Source organism: Haliaeetus leucocephalus, unplaced genomic scaffold (genome assembly GCF_000737465.1).
Source record: "Haliaeetus leucocephalus isolate CR32 unplaced genomic scaffold, Haliaeetus_leucocephalus-4.0 Scaffold687, whole genome shotgun sequence".
NCBI lineage: Eukaryota > Metazoa > Chordata > Aves > Accipitriformes > Accipitridae > Haliaeetus > Haliaeetus leucocephalus.
Window position 1 is genome coordinate 3879510 of NW_010973123.1, and position 24219 is coordinate 3903728.

At 49.3% G+C, this 24219-nt stretch overlaps 1 protein-coding gene across 1 annotated transcript in view; it reads left to right on the forward strand.

The window, feature by feature from the left end:
• Nucleotides 1–24219, forward strand: part of CDH23 (cadherin-related 23) — a 205391-nt gene that overhangs the window by 10419 nt on the left and 170753 nt on the right. The window lies entirely within an intron of this gene.

A 24219-nucleotide genomic window follows, 5' to 3' on the forward strand; every position in this document is an offset into this window, starting at 1 on the left:
AAGGCATCATCTGGAAACACCTTTCTTATATCCTGACTGGGCTGTAAGTAGCAGAACAGTATGTGGCACCTCTTACCTCAAAAAAACGCAGCTCCTTTTTCGAGGTCTGTTAGAAGTGCCCATCACCGTGGCGTTAAGCGAATGCCCGGTGCGGCCCCCTCCTCCCCTCCCGACGGCATCCGCACCAAACCCAGCGGTTCCCGCTTGCTGCCTGCCATGCCGAAAGGAATCTTAAGCAACAATTAAGAGATCATTCCCCCTCTAATCACTTACAAGAGTAAATTAGTCTTGTCAGGAGCTATTAAGACAGAGAGCTCAGAATTCATTAGACGAGATTGGGCCGAGGGAGCTGCTGGCGCTGCCGCCGGTCCAGGCTGATTAATTTCTCCCAAAACATCATCAATGCCCATCTGTTTCATTTAGGTCCAGGGAGAGCAATTTTCAGGTGGACTGACCCTCTAGTCAGTTATTTCACCCAGAAGTAATGGAAACACACACGCGCACGTGCGGAGGGAATAGGAGACGTGAGCTTGAGGAAGGCGAAAGCGATTGAAGGGGTCGGGGAAGAAATTGCAGGAGAGAGGGGAGATGCCTGGAGAGGAGGAGGAGGAGGGATAATGACTGCTTGGGCCATGGTGGCACGAGCGAGGCAGGGCACCGGGAGAGCCCACGTCAGCTGCCGGTAGCCGGATCGCCGTGTGTTTTACTCCAAAAGCAGCAGTACTGGCTGGTTAACGGCCCTTGGAAGAAGAGTTTGCAGGAGAGGGACTGTCCGTCTTTATCACGCCGCTCGCTGCCTTAAGCAAAATCATTCCAAGGGCCATTTTGTTGAAGCCCAAACCTTTTAGAGGGCTGCGGGTAAGGGAGAGCGGCGTGGATATTGATGCCAGGGGAGTTGCTGGAGGTGTCTGACAAGGGGCGATGCTCGCCGGCGTGCTGGCGTTACCTGTAGCCCTGGATTTGTCAGCAGGTGGGGATGGGCAGGCAGCGCTCTGGGTTTCTCTTGGTTGGGGTCCCCCCTGCTGCAAAAGGAACGTCTTCTTAGCATAATGTAATGACTGGAGTCTAATTGCCCAGCAAATGGATTTGCTGTATGCAGGACAGGAATGGGAAAATGAAGATGATCCATCATGTCAGGTCTGTAACTAGCCTTATAACCACCTAGCTTGGATTCACCCGAGTCTCTCTGAAAGCTTTCATGCCTCAACGCCTTGCAAAATGCATGACAAAAGAGGCCATTCAGATGAGTGCAATTCCACTTTCCCTTCATCCTAGCGATAACATTTTAGCATCACTGGAATAATGTTGTCTTAAAAGAGTGGGAAACGCTTTAATCATTGCACCCGAGCTGATAGCATGCACTTGGCTTTGCTCTCGGCATCGTTGCCCAAGTGGGCTGGGGACAATGTGTCCCTCCTGCCCATCAGACCTTGGTCCTGCATGCCCTGCTTAAAACTAGGAGAGGGGACTAAATCTGGAGGATCTCCTCTGTGAAGCCTGCTGAGGTTGAGCAGTGGGCAACAGAGGGGGAAAACCTGCCTGGATTTAGTTGCAAGGCTTAATCACCCCCCCGGGCAATGTGAGCTTGAGAAGATGCTGGTGAAGCTGGGAAAGGTGCCTGGGGTGGCTGGCAGGTGGGGAGGCCCGGCTCCTCCGGGGGCTTCTGCCAAGGCTGTCTGCTGTTTGGTTCCCTTAGTTATTTCTGGGCAGGAGAGTGTGCAGCTGAGGCTCTCGGCTCTCTGCCCCACCACCTTGCTGGGATGTTCTCCTGTGAGCATCACTGGGATGCCTCCAGCGCCTGGTGGGATGCTCAGCCCCGGGTTCCCCGAAGTTGGCTGCCTCAGCATCTCCTCCCACTTGTTAACCTGTGACGGCGTAGGGCCAAGGAGAACCTCTAACTCAGCAAGTCCTGCGGTCAGGGCTGCTGCTGAGCGACAGCCCCGTGCGGTGCTGAGTCAGCATTCGGAGCCTGGCTGGGTGCGGGGTTTTTGGGCTAAAGGCTTCGTGTGCTCCCCCGCCTCAGCAGCTTGGTGCCACCGTGATGTGGAGGGACGGGTGGTCGGGGGATGCTGAGCAGAGCACCTGCGAGGAGGAGGGGACGTGTACGTGACGGGAGGCAGGGGGTGAGTTGAAATCGTAAGAGCATACGTGCAGTGTGTGGGGCTGTGTTTTCTGCTCAAGGCCCCCTCGTTCTTTCCCTTCAGCTCTATGCCTCTCCCAGGAGGCATGGGCCATGCTCTCCATCCCCTGGGTTCACCGTGCTCAGAAAGCAAGGCGGATGATTGATGGGGAATTTTACGTGCTTCTGCCCCCCTTTGCTGTGTGCAACTTTTGCTGAGCTGGTAAACAGACCATAAATAGCTCGTGTTTTGGGAACAGGGTGGGTATGCCTTTGCGAGCTTACAAAAAACCCTGCTCATTTGGGGACTTGCAGATGGTGACTTCCAAATGCTGTTGCAGGAATTTCAGTTAAATACAGTAGAAGAGAGGGTGATTGCTGGAGACACCCAAATCTCTTGGTGGCATTGACCGAGTCGCAAATTCTGCTGGGGAGCGTGCATGTGGAAGCAGTCTTGCTTGGGCACCTGGCTGTCTGTTGGCTGTGCCGTTGGATGTTTGAGGATCCAAGTCTGCCTCTTGGCACTGAATAGGAGAGCTTTGCTGCCTGACAAATTTCTGATGGTGTGGTTTGACTTTCTGCACTGGGGAACTTAGACTACGCTTTCCCAGGGCAAGCTGGAGCCCTTCCATGGTGGGCTACGTTGAGCATACCACCTCCTCTGCTCGCAGAAGGCGGCACGAGGAATTTGCGATGAAAGCTGATGTTTTTTCCAGGGAAACCCACACCAGCTAAGGGACTCCGAACGTATGGATGTTTCTCCACTAAGTTCTGAGGGGCAGAGCTGAACCTTGCTCTTTGAGACCTACTTCACCAAAATGGGCCGTAGCGGACATTTCCCATGGAGTTGGGGCTCTTACTGTGCACCCCAAGTTGTTGCACCCCGAGAGGAGCCGGGGACAGTGGGGCACCGCTGCAGTGTAGGTGTACTTTGTCGGCTGGGGGTGATTAAAGTAATTAGGTTGATGCGTGTCACTTCTTGCCTTTCAGGGCCTTCTGGGATGGAGAGTTGTTTCACAAGAGGACTGGGAGAGGGACTTGGCATTTAGCTGGCAGGGTGCTCGCTGGTAACTCTGCGCGTGGGTCTGAGGCAGCACATCCCCCTGATATTTGTGGATGACTTGACTTGATTCTCCATCCCAGGCAAGGGCCAGGCCAGAGGGCTTTTCTTCTCCGGGCAGGGAAGGCTGCCATCCTCCGTGCGCTGTATCTGTAGTTTCCAAAGCAATCATCTCTTCTGCCACAGCCTTTCACTGCAGTGCTGTGGTCCTGGGCAGCCAGATGCTTTGGCACCCAGGTAAAGTCCCCGGGGGTGCCGGGCAATTCAAGCTGCTGCTGAAGATATGGTTATCTGTGTGTGATTGAGCACAGGCTGTCTCGGCTAAACCCTGCCTGCATGTTTGATCCCGCAGCTGTAGGCATCTGAGGTGGCTGGGCTCCTCCAGGATGGCACTTGCCTAATGCATCACGGGAAGAAAAAAAAAAAAAAAAAAAGCGCTGGCTCTAGTCTCTGCATTCTTCTGGACTGATTAAATTGTTGCAGAGCTCTCTGGGCCAGATATCCACGCATGAGGCTTGTGGACATTCTGTTGGGGACAGCTTTGGAGGGGGGACAGTGGGCGTCTAAGCATGGGACCCTTTTCCCTTTGGTGTCTCCTGGCCCCCCTCCACGCTTGCAGGGGGATGCAGCTATCGCTGGAGGGGGGGGCTGCCCTAGCATATCTGCTGTTGTGTCCCTCTTGCTCAAAATTAAATACTAGAGCTCAAAAGAGAAAATTAATTTCATCTCTGTGCACCACGGGGTTAAAAGTCACCCTGGCAAGACCAGAAAGCATTGTGGGCATCCTGTTAATGAGGTGCTAATTGGGTACTAAGGAGGTGTGACGCAAGAGCACAGAGGAAGGCTTTAAAGCTTGGGCTTAACTCCTTGAAAGGAGCAAGACAGCACAGGGTGCTTTGGGAGTCCAGGGCAGTGCAAGAGCCTATGGGAATGATACAAGGTAGGCTGGCTTTTAGCAAAATCTGGCAAGTTGGAAGATGCTTTGGGGAAAAATGCGGTGGCACTGGTAGTAGAGTGGATGGAGAGCTTGGGAAAGCCTACCTCTTTGTAAGCAGCGTGTGTTAAAGCAGTGGCTGTGCCCTCTTCGTGCTGGTGCTGCTGGGAACTTCTTTCCCGTGACTGCATACTTGGCTGAGTTTGTGGGGAAGGGTCTCTGTGCCTGTGTTTGGTCTAATTAAAGATACCACCTGCTTTCCCTGTAGAAGTGTTCCGTCCAAGGTGGCCGTGCGGTGGGTGAAGCCTCAGTCCAGCATCACCAGCTGCAGCCACGCGTTACTGCCCTGCCTGCAGCCAGGGCTGTGCTGAGCTGTTAACACCGGCCGAGTTAGCAGGAAAACTATCCCTCTATTTGTGTGCATGTGTGTTAGTCTGCTGAAACAGCTCCAAAAATGCTCCAGAGAAAAGCTAATACCCTTTCAGGAAGGCAAGGTGGGAATGTGCAAGTGGGAGGAAGGTGAGAGTTCAAGAGCCACAGGACCTTTCCCCACCCCAGTTACACCAACGCTATGTGCAGCTAGCATCTACTTGGTTCAAGGATTTTTCTTCTGGTTTTCAGCTAGACCAGCATTTAGGTATAGCTGATGGGAGAGCTGCAAGATCAGGTGGACATAGAAGTCACAGGAGTCAAGATGGTGCAAGAGGATAAGGGAATCCATCCCTTTGCTGTGGTGTTGCCTCAGATCAGCTTCAGCTGATGATGAAACCACGCTGCTGCATGCTGTATATAAATAATCCCCAGCTGGGAGGGCAAATGCACAGCAAAACGAGTGGACCAGTGCATGGTGGAAGTTGGTCTGTGGCTGGTTACCTAGTTTGGGGACCGCACGGCAAGTGTCCCAGCCACCCCACTGTGTTAGCACCGATGTGGTGGCAAGGGTTTCATAATGGTAAAAACCTAGTAAAGCTTTTTTTTTTTTTTTTTTTTTTTTTTTTTGGTGATCTGGCAGGCAAAAGGTCAGTTGGCAAACATAGGTAGCCCCTAGGCTCCTTGGTTTGCTGCTGGTGGATGTTCTTAGCCATAGACCACAGGGGAGGAGACCAGCAGGGGTTAAATCTGGGCTGGGGTCCAGCCTGGGATATTTCTGGTAGGTCCTGCCCTGAGCTGGGTCTCCCTGAGGTTATCCTCTTCCCAAGGCCAGAAGTAGTTTGCTACCCTTGGTAGAGCCTGGGGAAACATTGCTTTTTCTGCTTTTAAAACCATCCCCTCAGCTGGACTGAATTTGGTGCCATCGGCGATCGTCAGAAAGGCGCGCAAAGCCCACCTATTTTAAACGGCCTGTGCTGCGAGCGGCTTTGGGGTTCCTACCGCCTTGTGTTTTGGGCTGGCGTTACGGCACGTACGTGCGGGCTGTTTTCCGTACGAAGGCAGGGACCGGTGTGCCCCTTTGGGCTGACAGCGCGAGTGTATACGCGTCCATCGCCCCAGCTGGGCGCGTGCATGTGTGCAGCTAGCAGAATTGATTTGGGCTTTTACAAAGGATAATTCCAGAGGAATACGCTAGTCTCTGACTGTGAGAGAGATTGAGATATTTTTGAATAGGAAACCTGCTTTGCGAGCTTCGTTACAGGCATCGCTGAGAGTGGGTGTGAATATTCTCCTTTAGAAAGGGAGGCTATAGGAACATCACCTTCGTCCTCAGTATTAATTGAAAGCACTGTTATCCAACGGCTATTTACTGTTTAAAACTGAATTTGCAGGTTTCTTGAGTGCTCTGCAGAGGAGCAGCCTTGTTTCTAAGTGTGGCATCGACCCTAATGAACAACAGTAGTTGAGGAGTATTTTAAGAAGGGGATTTCGGCTCTTGTAACTCAAGCCCTTTAGGCCCATTGATGAAATTACTGGTTGAGCTGTAGAAAGTACAGCATCGTTAATGAAAACTTAAGGCTAGAAAATTAGTTATTCCCAACATCAGGAAACTTAAGGAAAAAAGCTCTCCTCTCCCCCCCCCCCCCCAAACCCTTAACCCTGCATCATTAAATTAATCACTTCATCAATCACTTAAACTTTCATATCTGCTTTGCTAATAGGCAATAACTTTAATGTTTACGTTTAAGAAGGGAAAGAGAGAGAGGGAGAAGGAAGAAAGTATATTTGCAATGTGGACTAATTAACATGTCAGGGTAACCTTGCTTTTGGTAACGGCCTCATCAAACCATTGGAAGGTTTGATCTCGCCACCTTTCACGTTCGAGTGTGTGAGCCCTTGCACGGGGGCTGAGCCCTTTCAAAAGAAACAGAGAAAGATGTGTGTTTGTGGTAATGAGGTCTGGGGTGATTTCTCTGTCTGAGATGACTTTAGTAGCATTAATTATCTGTACAGAGCTGCCTGTAGGAGCTTCGTTTGTGGGCTGGCTTCTTGCTGGGTGTTGGGCTCTGCTCCGTGTTACCTTGGAGTGTCCAGGCTTGGATGTCCACACCGTCCCAGCTCAGTTAAATCGGGCCTTTTTCCTGGCCAGTTGGAGGCATTAGCATGGGTGCCAAACCTGATATAGAGCAGGGATGACAATGTGAGTCAAGCTTGGTAAAGCAAAAAACACAGGGCAGGGGAAAAGTATATGTGCACGTATATGTGTGTATACATTCAAATTACGAAGCTGTATATATATATATCTTTGTGGAGGTATTAATATTCTAAGGGAATGTATTATGAGCCAAGAGTATTTCCCTGTACTGTAGGGAAATACTTGCTTATGCATACACTCATAATTTTTATTTTTGGTCTGTGTTTTCACTTTCAGTCTATCAATGGGACCTCTTAGGCAAAAAAAAAGCTATGGTTGCAAACAGTGATAAACGTGCTTGTACATTTTGCCAGATCAGGAACTTGATGTATTTGGGTTGTGTGAGCTTAGAAAAGAAGAAGGGGAAAAAAACCCAAAAGGTACACCCCACTACACCCTAGTTCTGTGTTTGCATGCAACGTTTTCATCTGAGATCTCTGCAATCTGGATCTGCTCCACCACTCTCTGGCTAATTCTCTTGACTGAGGAGCAAAGCAAAAACACGCGAGAGGAGGCAGAGCGATTCCCTTGCATTATGCAACGCTCGGGCAAAGTTCATGCCACGTCGGAGGAAAGCGACGGAGCATTACGCGTTACACTCTCGCGTCTCCGCACGTTTTGCCACCCAGCCTGGGGCTGCGGTGAAGTGGGAGGTGTGTTAGTGAAGGGTACTGGGAATAGATGGGTTTGAGAAGGGCTGGCATCCAGCTGCTTGCGCAGTTTGAAGTTTATCAATGAAATGCTGCAGAGGTGCGTGTCCGGCTCCCAAATTAGCCAAGTGAGAGGGGGAACAGCTCGAGGCAGTTCCCTGTGGTGCTGCAAAAGGTATTCCATGATAGCCTCCGTGACTTTTTTTACACAATTTTCAGACTTCTAGCCTTGTAAAAAATGAACCTTTTAATTAAACTTTCCGTAATTGGTCACTGTGGAAGTACTACTTTGTCTTTAACAAATGAAAAATTCAAACTATTCACCACCACTACCAGCTTGTCGTTGTTGCTTCTTGGTGTAAAAGAAGTCATCAAAAGCAAAACAAAAAAAAAGATCCAGCTTCTCACCTGCATCAAAATCATCTGAGCAATTAAAACGTGAAAATTTACTTAGTCCTCATTACGGAAAACCACCATATTCCTGCATGAAACCAAGCAGGTGGAAGAGAACCCTTCTGGAAACGTATATATGTGCCACCGTGCTGAGATTGCAGAATAGAACTCGCACTGTTGGGAAGCGTCTAAGCAGAAAACTGCCGTTATCCCGGTGAGCATCCCCTGTTTGGGGCCCGGGTGTTGGTAGGCGTTGCGCTGCCCTGGCTGGGCTGATTGCGTGGGTGGCAGGGTTGCCTCCTGGGAAGCTTGTTTTATCACTGTTTCTGCAATTTTAGGGACCAGAGGACACGCAGGGTGGTCACCTCGATGTTGTCACAGGAATCCATCGCCTCCCCATCTCCTGGCTTTTAAACCGATTTATCGTCGTCGTGTGCTAATGCACCTCTCTGCCTTTGAATGGCTTAATGTGCTTGATTGGCAGGGGGAGTTAATAAATTGGTTCCTCTTGTCAAACTGCTCCCGTACATTGATGGCTTTTGAATTAACTGTAACCACTCGGGGGGAAAAAAAAAAGCTGGAGACAGCATTGTTGGACAACTCGATGAAAACATCTGTTCAATTTGCAGCAGTGGTCAGAAGAGTGAATAAGCTCCGTGCGCTCCCTCTCTAAAAGATTTATTAATATTGCTCTTTACGCAAGGGGGAAAGATTTCAAACACTTGACATTTAATGGTTAGTAACTCAATTTTATTCCATTCATCTGCATGGGTTTGTCAAGTGCCTGCTCTGTTGAGGCTCCGGTATTGTATTGCGTAGGCTGTCTTTCTGCGTGTGCGCAATTAGGAGGGCGATTCGGTACCTGAATACAGAGGAACCTCTTTCTTTTTTCTTTCTAATTGATTATTAGGTTTGAGGCGAGAGATCGTATTATGGAACGTAACACCCTTTCACAAACAGTGATGTGGCTTCGTTTCTTACTCCACTGTTCAGTTTCAAGCAGTTAATTTGAAAATACGAGGGGAAAAAGACTTTAAAATGTAGAAAGTCCAAGGCAGACTAACAATTCAGGGTATGGGGAGAAGCGAGGAGCGTTCTCACAGGCAGAGATTAATGGTTGTTACTAATGATTTTGGGAAATAGAGGGGAAGAAATAGATATGGCAGAAGACTGTAAAATAAGTAACAGCACTGCGGAAAACCTTGACTCTTGAAATGCACCTTTTCCCATGTGACAGCTGCATCAAATTAAACACATCCTACCGGATAAAACAATATTTCTGTACAAAAGAGCACTGATGTAAAACTCGGCGTAGTGGGGGACGGTAAGGCAAGTAAGTGAAGGGACCATGCAGAAAGCACTATCCTGCATACGTATCTCTCCTGCTGTCCCTGAAGCAGCTTTCCTAGAGGCATAAAGGAAAGGGTGGGGAAAAAAAAAAATATTCTCCCTGGCTTCTGCAAGTTGTTCTTTGTCTTGGAAAAATTGTTGCAGTCCCAGGGACACTGTCTGCAGTCCCATCAGGTACGGAGCTGGGAGTGACAGCTTGCAGAAAGCACATCAGCCAGAAGCCATTACCAGCCTACTTTGGTGGGGTGGGGGAAATAGTCATAAATTAAGGCTCTGTACTGGAGAGGGCAAGGGGGAAAAAAAAATCCCAAGCTGGTATCATCACGCTGCAACAGAAACCATAAAAATTGGCAGGATCCTCCCAAGTTTACGCAACCCTGACAGCGAGGGACAGAGGAGGGTGAGCCCCACGGGCACTGGGATGCTTCGCAGCCGTTTTCTGGCAGATGGCAGGTAGAAAAAGGTGTCCCCTAAGGGGCGGGGGAGGCTGTTGCCTCCCTGGATTTTAAACCAGGAGCTTGGTTTTGCATTCCAGGTTGTAAGCTGGAGGTGTATTTTTTTTTTTTATTTATTTTCCTTTGCACGCTGCTTGTTTCACACCTTGAGGGAGAAGAGAGCTGGTCCTGCTGCAGCGCAAGCTTGCAAGGTGTGGAGGGGAAGCATTTTAAATATAATTTGCTGATTTTGCTTTGCTTTTTTTTTTTCTTTCGAAAAATCCAGATTCTTTCAATTTCACTCGAAAAGTTGCCATCAGCTTGGGGAGTAGTTGGACTGAGCGAGTCATTAGCTGGCTGCGTGATTTCATGTCTCCATCTCCAGTGTTACCCTTTGCTTTATTGTAGCCCTTGGTACAGAATCTCTGGTTCTCAGGGATGCCCCTGGGCATCGCTTTGGGATCCTGCTGGGTGGGGGGATGGGGGCAGTGGGCTCCGTCTCCTGCATTGCTTCTGCTGGGTCTCACCCCCCACCCATGGCACAGAGCCTCATACGTTACGCTGTGGAAAAGGAAACCCTGTGAAGGGCTTGTATGGGACACGTGTAGCAGAGTCTTGAATGCAATTAATACGGCTCGAGAATAATTTCTTACTTTCAGGACAGCCCTTGACTATTCTTTTTAACATTGGGCTTTATGGCTCAATTTAAAATACTGGCTCCCTGTCCAAGAGTGAAAAAACATGGCAATAGCACATGTGTGCAGTGGTAAATATTACAGAAACCTGGTCTATCTTGCCAGGCTGCTAAGCTGGAGAGGCGTACAGGAGCTGTACATTTTGCAGGCTACACCGAGGTGGGGAAGGCTGGCTTGGCCTGCAGTATAAATAGCAATTAGCATCTGGATGCTTTTGCTGGACTTTCTCCATAAAATGGTATAAAGGTCCCTGGGCTCGAGGAGAACTGGGGCATTTTGCACGAGAAGATGTTTCCTTGCACATCGTGTCAGCAGCCTCTTGGATTTTGCATCCCTCGGGCAGTGCTTGGGCTGACACAGCCGATGATGTCTTCAGTAAGGACGTCAGGAGGGGGTTTCTTTCCCCAAAACTTTCTCCTCTTCCAGTGCCTCCTCCATAAAGGCCAGAATTTGATGGTTGTGGCTTTGCACTCGGCAGCGAGTGCCCAGCTTTTCTGGCCTTGGCTTCCTAACAGCAGCAGCAGTCTGGGGAAAAAAAGGCTCAGGGTCCGTTTGCTGTTCACAAAGAGCTCGTTAGTTCATATTAAAAGCCAAAAGTGCTGTGGTTGGTGGGCGTCCAGCTGTCCAATCAACTGGAATCCGTTGGAGATGCTGCTTTCCAGTGTTTTGGATTCCACCCCCCCTGAAATATAAGCTCATCCCAGGGACCAGCAATACTGGAGATATGGTTTAGTCCTGGATTGCGCTTCACATATCCTGTATCCAGTGGCATCATCCAGGCAGGCAGAGGGACAATTTTCATTGGGACATTGATCCCAGAAATGAAAAGAGTGACTCCCATCCCCCCAAAAAAAAAAAAAAAAAAAAAAAGAAAGAAAAAAAAAAAGCTTTGCTAGCACAGATCCGCATGCAGCCTCTTTTGAGCAAGAAACAACATCGATATTTGGCTATGCTGGCTGGAGGGTGCTAGTAGGGTTGTGTGAGGTGGTGACGAGGGGCTTGGCTGGGCAAGCCACTTCGCCAGGCGTGGTTTCATCCCTGTTATCTGTTAAACTCGCTGCCTTGTAAAAGTGGAAGTGGCCCCAGGTGGTTGGATAATGGCATCTTTAATTGTGCTCTGAATGAGATTAACTTCTTATCTGACAGTTTGACATCTTTATTGTTATTAATGTGTGAATAATACAGCGCAGGTTTTTTTATACGTAACTTTGGTAGCAAATGTTTTCCTTTTGTTTAGCAGCGTCTGTTACTTTGCTGGTTAGCCACCTTCAGGTTCCCAGGCTCCAAGGGCAGGGACGCCTGAGGTCAAGGGATGCTGCTCCGATTTCTTTCCTTATTAAATGGTAATTGCTATTGCATTGCGGCTATTCTCATTTATTTATTCTTTTGAACGGTGAGTAGAGGTGGCGGCAAGCAAGTCCTCCGGTGAGTTTGGAGTTACTCAGGCCCATGGGAGGGGTGATGGGATGGGATACGGGGGGTGAGGGACCATGTCTCCCAAAAGCCAGCAGGGAGGAGCAATATCCGTGGGCAGAGAGGGATGGCTGGCACTGTTCCGGAGAGACGTTATCATGGCCCTAAAAACTGGGTATAGGCTTGCACCGTTTATCGTTGCCTGGCCAAAAGGGAGAAAATGATTCAAAATGCTGTTGCCTTACAGTGGGAAAAGTGCTGGCCGTGGGAAAGAGCTGCTGCTGGGGAGGGGGCTTGGGGTGCTGCCAGCGATGGGCGCAGGCGCCAGCGGGGCTGCGGGTGCTCTGGCAGGGGCTGGGCCGGCTCTCCGAGCGGCGGGGAAGGGAGCCGTGGAGGGCGGGGGGCGGCTGCAATCTGTCGACTCCACAAAAAGTAGTTTCTGTGATGTAACTTGCTATTAGACGGGATAACAAGGTCAATCATGCCTTTGCCTGGGAGAGCTTCAGCCAACACTTCTATCAAAACCAATATTAATTTTCACTAATTAGGAGCTGCAGCTAATGAGTGTCACAGCTAATTTACCTCATCCATAACGAGGGAGAGGAGGGGGTCAGGCGTGTGGGATCTGCGCCTGCAAATCTGCCGCCTCCTCTGCTCTCCCTTTCTCTCTTGCCCAAGTGAGCATTTGTCACCTGGGTGACTTGTCGTCTGGGGGGACGTGGGCATGTGCGTGGTCCCCCGTCCCCCCCTCGCCTTCCTCGGCGCGGGGGGATGCTTTGGGGAGGCAGAGGAGGAACCGTACGGGGAGATGCGCTGTGCGGCAGGTGGTGTCGGGTCCAATCTGAAAGGAATGAGCAGGCGAGTGAGTGATCGGGTGAGGCGGGGAGGACTCGGTATCGTGGCATTGCCCAGCTGGCAGCATCGGGCAGAGCAGCCTCATGCCAAGGGGGAGGGCGGGCAGGCGACCCGCTGGCTGCCTGGGAGAGTGCGAGAGGGTTTTTCTGGAGCTCAGCTCAAAGCAGTGAGGGTGGGGGAAAAAAAAAAAAAGAGCTTGAAAAGATTTGCAAAGGAAATTTTGGGTAACTGTTGTCCTGAAGGGGAAGTCGTAGTAAAGCGTGTTTGCTCTCAAAACCCTTAAATTAATTTCAAAAGCCTTTACTGTACTTTATGTCCCTGGTCTCTTCCATACCTTTTATCCAAATGACTGCTGTATGCCAGGGCACACAACCAGCCTGGAAAGCACCCTGAACACAAAATGATGAAGCAGTTTGTCTGTCACCATTCGTACGGTCTTCTGACTCGCTTTAGGGAGTCTCTTTCCCTGATAGAGTATTTCTGCGGGTCTTTGATTTTGTGACAAGCTGGACAAGCATTGCAACGGACAGGGATGTTTGTGGGGATTGAATTTTTTTGTGTGCTGTGCAGGTTGGCTTCCTGCACAGGTTGCAGGCAGGAGTATTCCGTGGACATTGCCAACAGTACTAATAGAAAGTGAATTTCTGATTTGGAATTATCCCTGTTGGTCCTGTAAACTCGATCTGATGGCTCAGGCAAGGGAAGAAAGGGTACGCCGCCCATTGTGTCCTTCTAAAATGGCTTGGGTTTTATAGTCTGTGTTTTCTAAACAAGCTGGAGACTAAGAATTATCCACAGAGATTAGTGTTTTAAGTAAGAATACTAGAGAAATTTGCAGTCTGCTCTCAGGCAGCTCATTGTTAGGGATGGCCAAAATTGACTGAATAAATGTTTCATTGGTTTTATTCACATTGCCCTGACTATAAACCTCAGGAGCCTTCCTTGTTGGAATTGATCCGTTCTGACGGCAAAGGGTTGGGCAACACCGTCAGCCCATCCTGACACGTGCTTTAAAGAGGACAGAAGAGCTTTTGCATTGTCCGAGGCACCTTCCTGACAGACATCCTCTTGTTTGGGGTTTTCTGAGGCCTTGAGAAAAGGGTTTGGCTTTTAGGCATGCCAGAAAAAACTCACACAGGGAAGTGATGGGCAGAGAAGTGCCTTTCCTGGAAACCACCTCACCGAGAGCATCTTTTTGGGGTGTCCCATGAGGTTCAGGTGGAAGCTGCTTGTGGTCCCGGCTCTCATCCGTATGCACGGTGGGCTTTGCCTCTGGCAGCCCACCAAGGTGGTTTTGCTGCCTGTCCATATCCAGCTCCCCAGCTAGTCCTGGCTTGGGCTGGTTTATTACACTTTTTTTGAGCTGTTGGTCTGTGAAATTGCCACCCAACCCGTGGTAGTAGGTCCCAGCAGGCATTTCGCCTCTACCTGCTCTAAGGCTTGTTGTACCCGCAAATGGCTGGATTTCTTGGCTTGTTCCTCACCAGCTCCTCCCATACCTGTCATCAGCCTTGGTGGAGAGAAGAGTATAGCAGCAGAAGTGAATGGATTTCATATCCATATCCTCAACATGCTCAGAAATGATAGGGTCAGTGCTCCCCTGTTTGTCCCAAAGGCTTTGGTCTACAGCAGGGACAAGGGCAATTTCTGGGTAAGCAAGTCCCAAACACCTTTATAGCTTAAGACACAAACTGTGAGCCTGTAGGCTTTCCCATAGCCTTCTTTACCTTCTTCATGGAGATTTTAAGACCACAGTCAAATGCCTGCTTTCAAAACAGGTTAGAAAGGAGGAAGAATAAGAAGCAGAGAGAGCAGGAGGTAGCCCGTTCCTCGGTGGTGCGGTTCTGGTGAGAGAGCCTGAGCTTTATGGCCAACGACTTATCCAAAATCAGTCTGCAGATAGGTCCTCTATGTGCTTTTACAGCCTTTGATACATACGTGCAACCTACCCAGAGGCACGTGCAGTCCAGTATTTCCTTTGGCCAGAGCAAACCCAGCGGATGATAAGATCCGAGCTCTGCTTGGGCAGTTGGCAACACAAACTTTTGAAGGGCAGAGAAAACTCCCTGTTAGCATTTTCTTCGCTAAATTTCCTGACCCCTGCAGGTCAGCTCTAATCTGAGGAGCAATAGTTAGCAACATAGTCCTCTCCTGCGTCAACCCCAGGACAATTTTTCCCCTTCTTGAAACCTCCCACCATCACCAGCCCAGCTATCTGCAGCAATGGTAGCAACAGTGACAAAACAGCATGTACTGTAGGTAACGACCGTGGGTACGTGCTGCATGGATTGACCCTGCTTTGAGCAAAAAGACACAGTTCGCTAGTGTGTTGCCAGCACCAGAGGAATGTCTGGGAAATCTTAGCGGGGAAATCCCATCCTAGAGAGATGACGCGGTGTGACTGCGCTGTCTTTGGATGACAAATATGTGGGGTTTTGTTAATGTGCTGGATGAAGTTGTATTTTCAAGGTTTACCCCGATTTCTGCGGCACCTGTTGGCTGTTGGAGTTGCAGTACCAGTCACGCTACAACAATAATAGCGTGGTGCTGACAGTGAAATATAAGCAAACAGCAGCATCCATGAGCTCCTTGATGGTATTTGTGCATAGGAAGATGTAGCCTCATGCATCAAACGTCTTGTGGCAATGGATTCCCGATCCTTGAAAAAGAAGGGTTGGAGGGAGTGGATATTGTTTGCAAACCTCTCATCTTGGCTGGATCTGAGCAGGCGTGACTTGCTGTGCTGGGTCAGATGGGGGACTCTGTTTTCTCTGTATGTATGTATATGTAATATGTTGAGGATGTGGAGTTTAGGGGGGGGGGCTCAAACCAGGGTGCGCTTTGCTTTTGCTCCCCGGTGGGAGGCTGCAGCCAGGGCTCTGCTGGCATAACGTGATTTCCCACCGAGCAGACGGAATCTTTGGGACTGCTCGGGCAACCCGAGGTTGGGCGCGTTTGCTGGTGGCTGTCCCCCTCCCCTGCTCTCCTGCGTGCCCTTTGGTGGGAGTCAAGGTGGCTGAGAAAGTTTCTCTGCACTTACCGCCCAGGAAAAGCGACCTTCAGGCAGAGTAGTTCTTGGGGAAAAAGCTTCCCCAACCGTGACAGATTTGACTATAAATCTCCAGTATTAATGCCCAGGTTCCCAAGGTCTGTCATCCTGCATGCTGGCGAGGCACGTGAGTTGCTCAAAAACAACGTACTGACTCATCAGTCATTTTGGAGGCATGTCAGAAAGCTGTTGCTGCAAGCGGGGAGGTTGAAGGAAGCCTGCGAGCGCGCTTGTGTGGCGGTACGCAGGACAGATGGGAGAACATCCTCAGCTGGGAGGGCGCACGGGCAGCCCAAAACCTGAGACGGTTGGGATTATGTCACGTGCAAGAGACTGAGTTGAAAGAGAAGGAAGAGGTTTGCCCGAGGGCTTTTAACTGCTTGAAAATACCTGGGGTGAGGGGGGCTCAGGTTCGGAGCCCTGGAAGTCTCGTCGCTGTTAAATGGCTGAGACCCCCATGGGATCAAGTCGAGCTGCACAGCGGTCCTGAGCCCCATAGCTGCCCAGGGTGGGGGGTTTCATCCATCACATCATCCCCTACCCTTTTCGGTACTCGGTCTCTCTCTTATACCCCAAATTGCCCTGCGCGCTTTGGGAGCAGGCTGCGGGTACTGCTTGAAGCCATGTATTTTCCTTCGGTGTGCAGCTGTGCACACCCAAACTGGGCTTGCTTTTGCAAGGGTCGCTGCCGGTTCAATGCCGCGTTAGCGGTGAATAATGCCAGCATCCAGCCAGCTGCCACCCGCTGCAGAAGGACAACTCTGTTGCAAGTGGTGACATTATTTTGTTTCGTTTTCTGTGACTGTCTTCATGAATAATTCTGAGAGAGGAAAAGCATCTCTCTCTCTCTCTCCTTTTTTTTTCTTTTTTTTTTTTCTTCCTTATGGAAAGAGTTGGACTGGTTTTAAAATAGACTCAGCATGAGTATCTCTTATTGGTACAGGTATTAAGTTAGTTATGAATTTCTTGCACTTTGGGTCCTAGGAAAATCCTTCCTTTATTCCTTTTGCATTCACTCTTGGTTAATAAGGCTTATTAGCACTCTTCAATAATGACAGATATAATCTCAGCCCAAATTTGAGGAAATTTGGGGAGCTACCTAGGCCAGGGTGCTCTCTGCGTCCTGCCAAGGACGAGGGCTAGAATAAAGGACAACCAAAAGAGAAGGAGAAGAAGAATGGCTGTCCTTTAACGGGAAGGAGGAAAAGAGGTGCATTTCTTGCTGATGGCAGGAAAATGCTCACTGCCCATAAAAAAGCGCCGTATGCGAGTGCCTTGTGGCATGGTTGGGTTGGTGGAGTGAGTTTGGTTTGGGTTTTTCTTTGAGGTTTTTAGCTGCGTCTCATGCTGCGGAGATTTCTAGCACCTGCCAGCTACTGGGGCAATGTCCCTGGGCCCGCAGGATTGCTCATCCTTTCAGGTCTGATGCACTAAGACTCAAATTCCCAGGGGGTTGTTCTGTAGAGCCAAGGGACAAATTGGCTGGCCACAGACTCGCAGTCTGCACATCAGAGTTTCAGGTGGAGAGAGTAGGGTGGATTTTCTTCATCCAAGAAATGGTCAAATAGCACAGGAGAAGCTCAGCTCTGGCGATCTTAGCACTGAGCTGCCCTGTCCATGCTTCCATTGTACCCTGGGGAGGAAGGCACACATTGTTTAGACCCCGTTCTTCCTCATGGGAATGTCACTCTGAGCAGGCATCGCTTCCAGACCGGGTCCTTGAACCCTCTGGCACGTGTTTGCGGTGCAGCGCTATTCAGCGCAGCGCTGTGCAAAGCCCTTCAAGAGAAGGAGGATGAATTTGTCTGCGGGAGCTGGCAGCGTAAGCGTGGATCACCGAGAGGGCACTTGAGAAGCACAGGAGATTTCTGAGATGCAGTGAAGGGGCTGGTTTTGCATGCGAGTTAGAGGCTGGTGCTGCCAAAGGGGCTGGAAAAATACTCGACGTACGTGACGCAGTTGTCTGGGCAGAGGTGGCTGGGACTTGTCTGTGATGTGTACAAGTAGCTGTTGGCAAGTAGATGCTGAATTTGGTGGTCAATACCCATTTCTCCCTCAGTCAGGGCTTCGGGGGAAAGAGAAGCTTTGAAAGTCTTCACTTTGAGCAATTGAAAGCAAAAGCCTAAAACTGTGACTTATTGGATCACTTTTCTCTTCATAGATTTCCACTTTTAGAACAGTCTGTGAAACCTCAGTGATTGCTTTGTTTTTGCCTTCAAACAACCCAGCAGCTGGGATTTAGCATGGAGTTTTGTTTTCAGTTTGGATTTTAGAATTTTATTTATTTTTACGTATGACTAAGGGAGGTTTTTTTGAGCGCCAGCTGGTCTGGACACCAAGCGAGAGGGTGCAGAGACTCGGACACCCCTTGTAGCTCTGACCCAGCTTGCAGAAAGAGCTGCATGCAACTGGGCTGTTGCAGGTCGCCTTGGCCATGGGGAACGTCCCAGGCTGCCTTGTGCCTTTGGCTGGGGGTCATGCTGGGGTGACGGACACAGGGACTTGGGTGGAGGTCTTGGGAAGTCTACTGTTGAACGTGGCAGCGCGGTGGGGTAAAGGACCAGGAACGCAAGGTCTTCCACTGGGCATCTCTTAAAATTGGGTCATCTGGCAGGTCTTCTGCCTGCCCCTAAGAGGAATGTAACACTATATAGAAACAGCAGCTTGCAAAAGTAGGTGGTGGATGAAGACTGAGTGCTGCTGACATCCTTGGGACGGGGTCCTGCCTGCTACTGTTCATCTGCCTCACCCTACGTAGCTTTAGGTCTGGAACATGAGGGTTTTGCAAGCATCACTGCTTCCCTGTTGCAACATTTGCTTCTCTGTCTTCTTAACGTGGTGATAAAGATAGTGGAAAAACCTGTTTCACTTGTCCAAAGCATAAAAATTGACTTGTTCTTAATCAGTAAAGACTTACCTGGGGTGTTGTGTGGCCCCTCACGCTCTGCCAAAATGCAGCAATCTCTGGAGCAAAGCTTGGGGGCAGCAAGGGAGACAACTGCCTTGGAGCAACACTGCGTAGAAGACTAAAGCTATTCTTGTAGGAGGATTTGTGATTTCAGACGTGTCACACGTACTGTACAGGCTACAATTTGTAGTACACAGGCAAGGAGGAGTCCGGGCTTGTTGCATGCCCGAGGGATTACATCAGTCTTGGAAATAGCCCTTCACTACTTCCTTTCTCACCCAATTTTCTCTTGCTGCTGTGATGAAATTCCTGCAACAAGCATTCCCTGGAGTTTTGAGACAAAAAGCACTGGGCAGATAGGATCCTGAATAAGGAGCCCCGTGGATCTTGCAAGGTGTTGTAGAAGTTACCAAGAGATGTTTTCGCTGGTCTTTTGCATAAAGTCAATTAATTCTGGTATTCAACTCTGTTCTTGTTCTCTTTGTGACAACTTCAGTGCAAGTTGTTTTGGGTTTTGTTTAAGGAAATTCAGGCAGGCTGAATGCTGTGCATTTGCGTGAGGATATGTTCTTATGCAGGTGCTTCCACAGACCCTTGGAAAGCTCTTTCTGGAGGTACATTGCATTCCATCGAGATGCAAAGGCGTTCCCACCTGACCACAGTGACCATTTACATAGTGGAAACAGCCAGTTGCCAACACTCAGAGCAACAGTTGTAGGAGCGTTTAGCACGAAATCCTTTGTCTGAAATATGTTTTTAATAAACCATTCACTGAATATATTCAAATAACAAATAAATTCCTGCAAACCCAAGTCTATTTGCAGACAACTCACAAATGAGACAGGCTAAATTAATTGAACGCTTTAGTCACTAGGGATAATGGTCCAGCTGTAACAGATCTCCAGATGTTTGTTTGCAGAAGAGTATGCTTTCATAGGAAAAGAAAAACACTCGTGGGTATATTAACTCAGCAACAAGTTTACAGCTGTGTGGTTGTGCGCTTTGCCTTGCACTCCCATCAGCGACTGCGGAGCTCTGTTCCAAGGTTTCCTCTTGAAATAAACAGCCTCTTTATTTCTCGCTCATTGTCCTCCTGGCCACGTTTAGACATCTGTGACGTGCAAAGTGAGGTAATGGCCCTGTGAAAGCCTCCCAGGCTTCAACAAATATCAGTCTCGCTGTGCTCCAGGGTGTACCACATGTTGCAAGTACAGCTGGACCGCTGCTGCTTCCAGTTTAGGCTGTGGCAGCTTAACTTTTCTCTTCTATTTGGGTGGGTTTGCCGCACAGGGCCATAGATTGGGAGAACAAGATGCTGTGTGTTGTGTTGTGGCTGCTAGGAGCTTGCAGGGACGAGTGGAAGAGCTTTGGTGGTTGGAAAGGGGGAACGCTCTTGGTTTAATTTCATCTAAAGACTGGAGCTTTGCCCAGCTTCTGCCGAAGGAGCTTGGCTTTATCAGTACGTTAGAGTCGTCAGTCCGGTGTGCTCCATCCATTTCCCTTGGTCTTATTTTGTTTCTGTTGTTAAACAGCCCAAGCTGGTTTTGAAGCCCCGTAGCTGAAGTGCCCCATTACTCACAGGCGAGAGGACAATAGAACATGGGGCCGCTCTTAAATGTCTCTCCACGTCGGCGTCATTAATAACCGTAATGCTGGCATCACTTGCTTCTAAATAGCCTCATTTATCAACAAGCAATTTACTGCAGCGCTGTGGCGGGGACGCAGATAAGCTTGTGCCTTGGATACCCAGGCACTGCCTGCCAAGTCTCTCCCCATCTTCTCTTTGGCATTTGAGAAGGAGGAAGAAAGAGGGAGGCAGGCATGGTAGGAAATGCTCCTTCCAAGACGTGGCAGTTGTTGCCAGCCCCAAGGAGTTGGGTTGTACTCGGAGGAAGGCTGCTTCAAGGCCAGGACCGAGGGATGGAGGGGCTGATGAGTTGCACGCGTTGTATTTCCCCAGGCTGTCGCCTTTGTGGAGACCCTTCCAAGCATCTGGTTGTTTCTCTTGGTTCTCTTAAAGATTTTGTTTGCTTTTCAAGGGTTGAGAGGAGCAGGAAATGTAACTTTACCAAAACTGGCTGCCTTGGACTTCAAATTTCTGGCCTATTTCTGTAAGTCTTGCTTTTACTGCAGCCATATCTAGGAGATCAAGAGATGCTAACTCAACTCCAGAGAGATAAATCAAGAAGGGATTTCACTGCATCTTCATCCTAACGAGGCAGAATTCATCACCCAGCACATGCTTTGAAACCTCAGAGAGTTACGGTGACAGTCCAAGGCCAATTTGCTTACGGATCTGAAGTCTGCAGACAAAAATCTGACCGCTAGTACCATTTCCTTCTGGCTTTGGGACTTTGACGCACATACCAAAGCACTCTTGTGCTGGAGCAAAATACCCTGCAATATTTGCGATGAGGATGGTTATATTTATTTGTTCCCCTGAACCATTCAGAGAGTGGAGCAGCTGGGCCGTAGGCAAGCTGTAGCACTAAAGGTTTTGTATTCCCCGTGAGACTGAGAGCCTCGGGGATGTTTCATCTTTTGTAAGGCGCAGATGAGATTTCAAACAAGACATGAATGAAACCCGCTCGAACTTCACTTGCGCAAGTAAAATTTGCTGACGGGTTTTTTTTCTTTTCCCCATTCATATTGATCAGCTCCCCAGCTTGACAGGGCTGCTGGTGGAGGAAGCGGCTCTCAGGCAGCGCTATTTCAGAGGTGGCATTTTACACTTTGGCTCATCCCCGTCACTGGAACGCAGCTGGTGTCGTACCGATGTGCCGTCGATGGAGCAGTTCAGCACCGATGTTCCCGTGACTTCTCTGTTAGCGTTGCTGGCGTCGTTGCCTTACTGTTCTGGGGGTGTCTTGAAGTCCTGCTCGGTGCCAGGACAGTCCTGGGACCTGGTCCGTAGGCACTGCAATCTAATAAGCTTTATCTCTGACCTCATATTAATTGCAGAACAGCTTCTCTCTTCTAATTAACACAAAGCTATGTTACCTTGTCTGGGTAAGATGCGAACTACTGCGTGTGTCATCTTACTCATAAATCATTTATTTACACCAAGTAGCAAAGCACCTCATTAACTAGATTTCTGGGGTCCTGCTTTTCTTCTGTTTGCCCCGATGTATTTCCAGAAAGCTTGGTACGGCCAAAGAGAAGCAATGAACTTGAGGACGATGGGTCAGCTGCATCTTCTAGTCTCCTCTGCCCTCCTGCTTCCTGCACTGAGTGAGGGGTTGCAGTGGGCATGTACCCCTTTTTTTCCAAGTTGGAGAGAGGTGACTCCCATTTGAATGATGTCAGTGGAGCTCCTGTTAGTTCATTGTATCCACTAAGTAGAAAGTAATCCCTGGAGCTAGGATTTGGTTTCAGTCCTCACTCCTGTCCCAGCCGGCGGAGCTGGTTGGTACTCTCTGGACATATGGTAACTCTCAGTCTTCCACCTGCTCTGGACCACCCTTTCTGGGAGGGATGGCAACATCTTGTCTGTCTTGATGGCACGTTTTGGCTCAATTATCCCTTATGCGAGCATTGTCTAATCTTTCCCAGTGAGGGTCCATGGCTTGCTTCAGCTGGTTACCCAGTCTTTACACCCAGCTGGCAGATGCTTCTGAAAATATGGGTGCTCAGCATTCCTGCTGCTACTTGGTTTTCGCTGGCAAGATACCTCTTGGTAGTCAAAAAGGGAGGCCACAACAGGTCACCCGAAATAGTTGCTTCTGACCTGTGGAAGCTCTTTGCGTGGTGTCACGGTTTCTCTGGCAGCATCGGGAGTCTCTTGTTATCTGTGTTCTTGCCAGCTGGCAGTCAAAATGCGAGCTTGCCTGGCTTTGTTTAGAAAAATAGTCCTCTGCCCTTCGGCTCCCCAAACGGGACTGACCCCACCACTGTGGTGCTGCTGATTTAGTCTCTGCCCTTGCTTGTACAGCTTGTTTGGTCAGTTGGCATAATTTCTCTTTTCGGGGAGCACGGTGACTCTACGCTAACATCAGTCACTACAGAAAGCCCCCAGCCCTGTGGTTCTGACCTCAAGATCCATGTTAATTTAGAGTTCACCCCAAGGAACGGCCGGGATTGATTGCTTTGGAGGAGTCTTCCCAAAACCCTATCTCTGCGCGTAGTCGGCAAAACTCCTGGGAGGAAGCTCTCCTCGCTATGTCCGTGAGGACCCTTAGCTGTTCCAAGAGATGTGGGATGTCCTGCTCCCTGCTTGTGCTGCTTCATGTTGATGGGACAGCTGGCAACTGTGTATTTTAAAGAAAAAGGGTTGTGACCCTAAGGAGGGACACTCAGCTTTCCCTAGTTCAGCTATTATTTTCATGAAACTTGTAGGAATGCTGTGTTTTCTGTGGTGCAAATCCTTCTCCCATGTTTGGCTGTAACTTGCCAGGGAGGATGCTGAGTTGTTGGGGAGGGGATGGTCGTGGTCATTGCTGGGAATGCTTGCTGTGAAAGCACTCGTGCAGCCTCTCGTGGGTAGGTCATTGAATTAACCGGGCGTCCCACCTACGTGCACGTCCATTTTTCAAAGTAGTGCCGTCTTCTAAAAGCTGGCTGTCAAGGTAGGTGTTGGTATCTCAAAAAGCTGCCTTCAAAAATGACATTTGGGGAAGGGGGTGCTGCAGCCTGCATGGGGTGTGAGATTTGTACAGGTGGTTGTGTGCGCACCGTGGGCCCTTCTGATAAGGGAAGGGTGAGTGTAAGGGCAGGTTTAGTGGTGAACTCTTCTCCCCAGCATTAAGTATACTCGGTTAAATATCTTAGCAGTGACCAGCTGTCCCGAGTCCCCTTTGGTGGTCTCTGCCTTCATCTTGGGGCTTGCCCAGGCACTGGTGGGGAACCAGGCTGAGGGTGAAGGTCTCACCATCGCTGATGATCTTGGTTTTCTGCCTTTTACTGAGCCGTGATATTCATGCAGAGAAGAACTGGGTGGTGTTGCCCTGGTACCTGTGACAGAGCTTCCTTTGACCTATGAGTGTTTAATTAGTTAAAAAATGAACTCTTCTCTTTTTGGAGGGAGGTGGAGAGGTTGGGAGAAGGCAGGAAAGAACAAAGGAAATATTCCTTATTCTTTCTGGGCTGTTTCTTATTTCAAAAATTAATTAGAAAAGGATATTCTATGGATTTAGGGTTTAAACTTTGTGTCAGAAATGTTAATCAAGACCGCATTAGCAAGATTTTCCTTGAGGAGTGAGGGGGGGTGTGTGTACAGAGTGTTCAAGGTGGTTCAGAGACAGGCACGAGGCAGCGTGAAGCAGTGCTCGTGGAGATATTTGGCAGCACAGCCATGCGGAGGGAATGGGTTTGCCTTCACAGGTGGGGAGCACCCTCCTCCCCCCAGAGCTGCTAAAATTGGGGTTTGGATCTCATCTAGTCAGTGCTTCTGGGACTAGTCCAGGATCGTTTTTGTAGCATCTTTTTCAGGCCAGTTTTAAAAGCCCCCAGGCGACGTTGGGGCTTTTTGCCATTATTTAACGCCTCAGTAGATTCCACTGCTGGGATGTTTCTGCTAACCCCAGATTTATGTTTTCCTTTGCTTTTTCAGTTCATCCTGCCTCCTCCCACCCCTGTACATGTGTCTCGTGAATAGGTGTTAGTAGTCACACGAGGGCAGCTCCAGGGAGCAAGGCTGCATCTAATATTTAGGGTTTTTCAAGAATCTCCTTCCCCAGCCTCCTAGGCAAAGCTGTGGAGGTATTGATGAAGATCTCAGTCTGATTTCCAGTTGGCAGTGCTCAGAAATGAAGGCAATATTCCTGCTGTGGTTGAATTGGAAATGGTCTTGCTTGC